Raw genomic sequence first — 9,381 nt, forward strand, 5'->3', positions numbered from 1 at the left:
CTCCCTTTATCATTCTTCCGTAGTGAGAGTTTGAGCTAACTAAACCTCTTCTCTTAAGCCAATCTGAGTCTTCTTGCTCATCTCAGATTCTTGTACTTTTCAAGAAGTTGTCGAGCCTCGCTTTCTCTCCCCGCCGCCTTCTTGAGGGGGCATCTCACAGTCCATTCTCTCCTCTTCTGCTCTAGCCTTGGGCATCTTATTTTCTTATCTTTCATGCCATGCCACTTGCGGCATCACATCAAAGAAGGGAAAAATGTAGACACCTAAAAACCTTTAGAAAATAAAGTATTTTTATTTTCTGAAAAATTCCTGATGACATCATCATTAATTAATTAATTAATTATTTAATTTATTTATTTATTTTTATGCCATTAAATCCCTTTATCTTAATTAAAAATATTTAATTAAGGAATCCCTCCCAAAAATGTTTAAATCTTATTTAAACATTATTTCCTTATTTATTAATTATTTAATTAATAAATTGACCAAAAATTCCAAAATAAATAAAAAAAAAAATTTTGCCCAAAACTTGGCCAATTTCCTTAAGACCACTAACCTCTTCCAAAATCTTCTAATCCTTCTTTAATTTTGATTAAAGGCTAATCCCATCATTTCCTACCCCTAATCCCAACTCAAAATATTTAATTAAGATTAAATATTAATCCTCATGTTTATTAAAAAAGTTTTAATAAATATCTCCTCAACCCAAACCCTTGAAATAAATAAAACTTTATTTATTTCCTAAAAATCCAATTTATCATCATCCTAAGAAGTTCTAGACTCTTCTAGAAAGTCTTCATCCTCATCCTAGGAAATTCTAGACTATTCTAGAAAGTCTTTATCCTCATCCAAAGTCTAGACTCTTCTAGAAGATGTCTTTAAATCTAATCCTAATCCCCTCCTAACCTTGTCACATTCCCTAAACATGGGTTAAAACTTACTAACCCAAGCCAAAGTTAACAAATATCTCCTCCTTCACCCACCCTCATTAAATGCCATCCACTTGCCTATCCCTAAGCTAATCCTAAACCATCATAATCCATCCTCTAATCATTTGCACAATCCTAAGCAAGCTTAAAACCCTCCTAATCAAGCCCAAGTTGAAATTGCTCTCATCTCCCTCAAAATATCTCAACCATAAAACTTTATGAAGCCCACTAGACCATAAATGACTCTTCCAAGCCCTTTTATTGCTCTTACAAGCCATTATGAGGGTCTTTATGAAGATTTTATCCCTTGAGCCTCCTTTGTTGACTCATCCTTCCCCTTTCCTCCATCCTCTCACCCTGTGACATGTGTCACTCCCTGATTGGCTGTAAGGAAGCACAATCCATGTGCTCTCTTCTCATGCAATCTGAGCCCTCCATGAGCTTTTTCCCATCCTTGCATCTTAGCCCTCAATCCCTCAAGCCTCTTGCCTATAAATTGGATCCTTCCCCTTTGCAAAATAACACAATCCATGAAGTAAAGTCATAATGCCATTTTAAGAAGCCATTTTACATCAAAACCATACACTCACACCCAAATTCCAACTCCATTTGAAGCCCTTTTTGAAGAATGAAGCTTGAGCATACATCCTATCTATTTAGACAAAGCTACTCAACAAGAGAGCTTCTCATTGAGAGAGCCCATTAATGGCTCATATTCTCAATTGAGAGCTCATCTTAGTCTATCTTGAAGTTTATGAATTTTGTTTAGTTTGTAGAAGCTTTATTTAAATTTGGTTTCTATTAGCATACTAACATTTGCTCATATACAGTCCCCATTATGGATAATGTTTTGAAAGTGCATGATACCTTTAGATGCCTATTTTTTGGTTGAGCATCCTTGCAACAAGGGCTAAGAGCTTATCATTATGTTTCAAATTTCACCATATTGATCTTCATCCATAGTATAAATAATATTACTTTGTTGTGTCACATGCTCTCCTTCAATTAAGTACTTCACCTAACTCTGATATTTCTAGATAGATTTAAACATATTGCATCTTTCAACTCTTACATTACACTTCAAATTAAAAAGGTCCATTATGTTCAACTCTAGCCAGGATTTGGCATGAAAAGGGACTTCTCTTGTAATGTTGTTCCTTACCAAGATCTTATAAGGTTCATTGCCTTGAGTGGTTTTTCGATCCATATGACCACTAAAGAAATCTCCTAAATCCTATGGTCTTTCATCCCTGAGCCTACAATCTCTTTACTTCTAGTAGACCATTCCCAACTAACTACATGTATATGCTTCCCCCACCCGCCCCCCTCCGCCACCTCCTCTTCCCATCAGATCAAAGGTAATCCATGATGGATTTCTAAATGAAATTCAACTAATTTTGATTAAAGACCCAAAGCATACAATAAATAGATAGAGTAGGAGGAGAGGATCTTTTGACACACTTGTAACCTGTCTGCCATTGTTAGGAATTAATGTTTCCATTTATTTATCTTTTTCTCAATCTTCATTTTGATCCACTCCCACTTGTCCTTGAGATCAAGGCTAATAGAAAAAGGAATCCCCAAATACCTCACAACATGATTAGGATCTTGCCATCCATTAGATAACTTCTCAAACCATACTAGTGGAGCCTAATCCCACCTTAATAGAATAAATTTAGCTAATGAGATCTTACTTCTTGGGGTTGACCATAACAGTTCCAGTTTAATCATTAGATGACACATTTTTTCTTCATTAAAGTAGAAAAGAATAGTTGTGTCATAAAAAAAAATAGATATTGAATAACTCGTCATTGTTAGGAAGAATGCCATAAATTCTAGGGGAGAAGGATACATCCCCAAGCAAGTAGAAAAGAGAATCTACTACTATGACAAATAGAGTTAGTGCTAGTAGGCATCCTTGAATGGTTGATATAGTAAGTTTTAAATATTTTGATTGGATCTCATTGATATCAACAGAGGTCAAAACATCATTTAGAAGAGTAGACACAATATGAAAAAATATGGAGGGGAATCCCAACACTTCCAACATCATATCTATGAATTTCTACTCTATTATGTCATATGATTTCTCATAATCTATCATAAGCTTTCCAACTTATTGTCTAGATTTCTTTGCTTAGTCTAAAAGCCTTTCAACTAGTTGTTAAATTTTCCTATATATATATATATATATATATATCTTTTCTCAACAATTTTGGCTTGAGTGGGGTTGATGATTCTTGGGAGGATGTTTTCAATCCTAATAGCTAAATTCTTAGCAATAATTTTATGATACATTATATAAAGTAATAGGTCCCTAAAATTTTGATCAATGATCTATCACCATCATTAGGAAAAATATTTATAAGATTAACATTGATCTCTAATCCAAAGGATCCATTCTCAAAAGATTCCTTATCGACAAGTACCAATTCTTCCATAATTGATGATATGCAACCCTTGATTTGGTTGCTGAAATTGTAAAATGTTGGAATTCTACGACACTAGAACTAGCCAAATCTAGAAATTATAAGTTTGTAAAATGGTTGGAACCATTTGGTTTAGGTAGAAGATGAGTGGGAATATATTTTAGAAATGAATTCTTAGTAAATTAATCAAAATCATTTGAAGGATTCAGGTGCATTCCTTTAAAACTTAGTTTCATCAAGAATATGGCTAGGAGGGTTCCATTTGGACATTTGATCGTCGGTGCATTGCATTCAAGACTAGCAACAGAGTCTCCTAACAATGATGAGTTGTTGAGGCCAACAATACCATTACAGAGTGGTAGGAAATGGATCCATAATGATCAATGGAAGATATATATTGAGAAGCATTTCGATGGGCATCAACTATAATCTATGCCAGCTATGTGCATATTCAAAGTTCCCCTATTCCTCAAAAAATTAAGAGGAGGATCCTATATTCCTTACATAGTTTCTTGGGTTTGTACCATCATAGGATTGCAAAGTTTCCTTCAATAGACAATAATAAAGGAAGAGCCTCACTAGGATGATGATGTGGTTCCATATCAACCATGCCAATGATCCAACTACTAACGAATTCTCCTCTCATGAAAAAGAAGAGATCATATAACTCAAGAATGAAATCAAGAAGACCTATTAAGAAAAATTCAACTGTGATGAAAACACCCTCTATGTGATGCTAAGTTTGGATGGTTGCTTCATTCTTGAAATATTGAGGGTTCTAGGCAAAGAAAAATTCCTCGTAATGGAAGTGGGTAGTTCTTACAAACTTTTTTTTGAGAGAAACAAAATTGATTATAGTAGACTTTTGAATGATATTTTGATACTTGAAAACTACATACCCTTGATCATTCTTTGAAAGCTACTTGAATCTGAGCTCAAGCCTTCAAAAATAGGTATAAACGTGGGCATGGAACCAAAATCTTTATAAAATTTGATTTGTAAAAAAGTGGGATTGGAATTGGTTTTCCAATTCCACCTTTTCATGTGAAAGATTAGTATGTTAATTTTGGGTAAAAATAGAATTTGGAAATTCCAACTCTAATTTTATTTTTTGGAAACAAACAAGGAATCTGGGAATTCGAGCATTAGAAAATTCTAATTCATGCTCAATTCCGAGAAATAAATAGGCCCTTGTAGAATTTAGTAGGCAATTCATCAGGCCTAGGAGCCTTATCATTGCTTATCCTCTTAATAGCTTGATTGATTTCATCAACAGAGATTTCCTAACTCAATGAAGTACCATCTTCCCTAGGGACATTTTCGAGGACAATCTCTTTCACCTTCCTCCTAGCACCTTTCATAGATTGGTTAATGTCTTCTATAGTGAAAAGCTTCTTCTAATATGATATAAAGGAAATCAAAATTTCTTCTTGAGACTTCAAAGTGACTCCATCTTCAAAAATACGCTCAATTATGTCTCTAGATTCCTTGCATTTAAGGATCTAGAAGAAAATTTTGGATCCCTTGTTCCCAAGATTAGCTAGTTGATTTTGGATCTAGTTTGGGCACCCTATATTTTCCTAGTCTAGAGATTTTTAAGATAATTCTTAGAATAAGAGATATTATCCATAGCTAGAAAATATGAAGGGTCATTCTACATCTTTAGCTAAGACCCAACTCCACCTCCTCTTTCCTATAATATTTTTCCCCTTTTCTCCACACAACTTGAAACATTGAATTCCATGTGTTGATATTTTGGTTTTGCCTACTGATTTCACTATCATATTTGATTGTCTCCTTATTAAACTAGTAAAAGGTGTTGATTGATGCAAGGATTTCATTTTCCTATAAGAGGGAAGTTTTAAGAGAGAATATATTTGTTGGTATAGAGATAAAATTTGATCTGTCAATAGAAAAATATTGCAAATTATAATATGGTGATTTGACAAAGATGAGGAATAACATTGACATTGTCTCCATTAGATTTCCTTACATAAATAATGGCATTCCTATTCATATAAAACCTATCAAACTTGCATTAGATCCTTTGATCCCCCTTTTGATAATCTTTACACCCAACCAAAGGGTCATACAATTTGAGATTACTAACCATCCTATTTCAACATAACTATTCATTGCCCTTTCATTCAAATCTAGCTCCCCACTATTTTATCTTGGGGCCTTCCAATTATATTGAAATCACTAGTAAGGATCCACATAATATCATTAAGGTCCAAAAACCATCTCTAGAGACTAATCCTTTCATTATGGGCATTAGCTGCATAAATTGAACATACACCAAACTTGAAACTATTGTAATTTAGTGTGATCCAAAGAGATTGATTACATGGAGAGGTCCCCCAGTCACTCACAAACTTCTTCCATCTAGGACCAATGAGAATAGAAATGCCACACTTCCCCTTTTGGTTAATGATAGACAAGTACCTTGTATCTTTCTAGATGCATTTCAGAGATATGCCTAGGGTAAAGCCCACTGCTTTGACCTCTTGTAGGAGAAAAAATTGATGTCATTGATCATTCTTAGAAACATCTTCACCGCATATTTCCTATTAGGAGATTCTAATCCCTCCTAAGAAGTGCACTTCAAGTTCATAATCAAACTAATGGTCATTCAGTATCCATATATTAGTATATTCAAGATCCTAGACTACTAATAGTGGGTAAATCAATAATCCACCAAATTCAAACTAAAATCATAACTTATCAAACCAATTAACTAATATCAGATTTAACATCATTTCATTCATACCATAAAATAACCTATAAAAGAATCCACACTAGTAACACAATAACACAAGGATTTTTATCATGGAAACCCTTGGTCAAAGGAGAAAACCATAGTAGGAATTGATACCCACAAGTTTTTTGCCCTTTTCTAAAATGTACCCTATTAAATACTTTGCCCTGTTAGGAGTTTACAATTTTATCTACTTAAGAAGTGACCCTAATACGATTCCTTAGTTAAGGGATTTACCTATAGCCCTATTAGGAGCTTTACTCTATTATGAGAAACCTTATGAAAGGATTTTCCAACTAAAATTAATAAGATACCCAATTAAAAGAATTAACTTTAACTCACTGTGTCCATGTTAGAGGCTTTTGACTTATCAACCTATTAAGATTAACCAAGTAGAATGATATGGAGAATAACACTTCATAACTTCTCGAACAAATCCTTTTCAATTCACTATCTACATCTTGTAGTGCACATTTATCTACCATCTTGATTGCAAAACATTTATAAATTATGGACACTGATCTCCACCACTAATGATTTTAAAATGACTTTCAACCATATACATATACTTTTCATCATTAGGTAACCCTAACCCTAAATGTATTACCCCATGAGATCCATCTACATTTAATCATGATATATTGCCAACCCCTAATTCATCATCAGTTGGTACCACACAATCAACTAGTTCAATTACACATTGATCTAACATCAAACATATGTGCTTTCACTTTTTCTAATGAATAAACACTCTTCAAAGAAATTCCATCACAATCTTAAATGCAAAAATGATCCATCAAATATCATCGATTCCATGTTATTTCCATATCATCAACCAAATCACCGACTTGAAAGATCTACCAAAAATGACATAAATGTTAGCAGTTTAAGATCAAACTTAAACATTCAACTTTCTCTTCATTTCCTTCCTCAACTCTATTTGATTGATCCAAAATATGCCTTCCTATAATCCAAATTAAATATAACACTGAAATTGATCTAATAACTTGTAACCTTCATAAGTCTTAGATTTCATCTCTTGAGACAACACAAATTTGATTAACCAATCAAATCATTCACTGACTATCATAAAATGACTAACTTGATTAAACTATTTGACTTAAATCATAATTCACTCATCTGCAAAGTAAGAGCTTAACTTCCTCATAAACAATTTGACACAAAAAATCAAGTTGACATCCATGCCAATATAATAACTAATTCAATCACCATAAAACATATAGTTCAAGACACAATCAAACTCTCCTATCAACTCTTGAATACATCAACATCAATTATGCCAACAATCTCCCCCTTTGGCATTGATAACAATACCAACAACAATAATTGATACAACGCTGAATAATTCCCCCCCTAAGTTGATTCATCCTTTGTACTTCTCAAATTTTTCCTCCCCTGGGAATATAATCTCCTTGTTCTTTTATTTGATCAATCATCTACTTGTGTTCTTAGTTCTTCTCCTCTTTTTTCCCTTGTATTTTTACAACTTATTGTTTTTATGCTCTTTTCCCCAAGTATAGGAGGACCTAGCCATCATATGACTTTAAGAGATCATAATTGATATTTTAATGATTTATTTACATTCATCTATATTGTAATGTTGTTCCATATAACACAATCCAATTGAAAAGAAAAGTTGTAACAAAAATATAATGTTGTCCACATTGTCATAGCTAAGGTCCCAATTGGTTTAATATGTCAAAAGTTGTAGAACACACTTGAAAGGGTAATAATCATGTAAAGGTTATCAAATGGACATTTGGATATGTCTTGAAGGTTTATGCAAATACATGGCATCATATTTGTCAAAAGTCTTAAAAGTTCTCAAGAAGATGAAGAGTTCCAAAAATGCAACAATGTAAAATTGCATTAAATTTGTAAAAGAAAGTACAAAGGTCATGGGTGGTATTTGTAAGGTTTAAACAGGCCAAGAAACTATAAAATTCATTGTAAGGTTGAACCAAGCAATGAAGGGAAGAAAAGTGAATAGTAAAGATCTTTTGGAGCACTTTGTACTTGCTATTTTGATTGGTTTTACTAGTTCTTTTCATGTTTCCAAGCTTTGTATGGCCATGAACAGCCTGAAAATGATGTATTGTTGATATAGTAGAGTATGAAAGTGAGTAATCCATCTATTTCTATTTGTTTGAGATAATTTCATGCAAATTTGAGAAATTTACGAGCATCATATGGATGATAGTTTTCAAGTGGTCATAATATAGTCATATCAAAGCAATGCACGTACGATTATCAGTTCCCATAACTAAATCTTAGCAATAGAATGAAATGTAACCAACTTTCTATAACATTTGGTTGCACAACCTAAATATTCTACATTGCAATTAAAATCATCGAGTAATCTATGTGTGTTTAACATGTGGTCATGTTTCAATTTGAAATTCATACCTGCTATGTGACTTGTTTGATTGTAGGGCCAACTGGAGTCTCGTTTCATCTATCTCATACGGGAGTTGTCTTCATTGAAGTCATGTTTTCCTCAAGTGGTAGTATGTATTTTGAATGGGGAGTCATTGACCCTCTTCCCTAGAGTTTCATGACCCTGTGTCACTGGAATTCTTGCATCAGGGAATACAAGATGGGAATTGGAACAGAGTGTGAATATCTCCATTTCCTTGGGTATGGGCCATCAATATTCTTGCACAAACCTACATGATTTTGTGATCATCAATAACACCACTCACTTATAGTGAAGACCTGAACATGTATCACTAGTATTGTCTCTTGCAACATAGCTGATCAACTTTGTTTGCAACTTTTGATGAAACTTTGATCATCATTGGGTAGCATTTCACATTGTAGACTTGGGGTATGGTGTCGAACAACTATGTATACACTCTTGTGCATCCAAATTATGCATGAACATTCATTATGAGTCGTCAAGATTCATTGAATGCTTGAATATTATTAATTGTTCGTGTAAGGTGACCTATGTATCGTCTTTGTGATCCACTGTTAATTATTCACAACCATGCCTTCTCTTAAGAAACCTGAGCTTATCAAACACTGTGTTATCCCTTCCCCATAGCACCGATCAACACTTATTTTAAGAAACTCAAAATAGTGCTCACGATCTAATCAACATTCTATCAAACACTTTACGTGTGTCCCCTGTGTGTGTGTTTGAAACCATTTGCTGCTATAAAAGGAAAATCTAATAGGATGAACCAATTACCTCCATAAGTGTTAATGAATAGTGTTTAGGGTCACGGTGATGATATTATCA

This window comes from Cupressus sempervirens, chromosome 9 (genome assembly GCF_028749045.1).
Source record: "Cupressus sempervirens isolate cs-2001-9-10 chromosome 9, ASM2874904v1, whole genome shotgun sequence".
NCBI classification, from domain to species: Eukaryota; Viridiplantae; Streptophyta; class Pinopsida; order Cupressales; family Cupressaceae; genus Cupressus; species Cupressus sempervirens.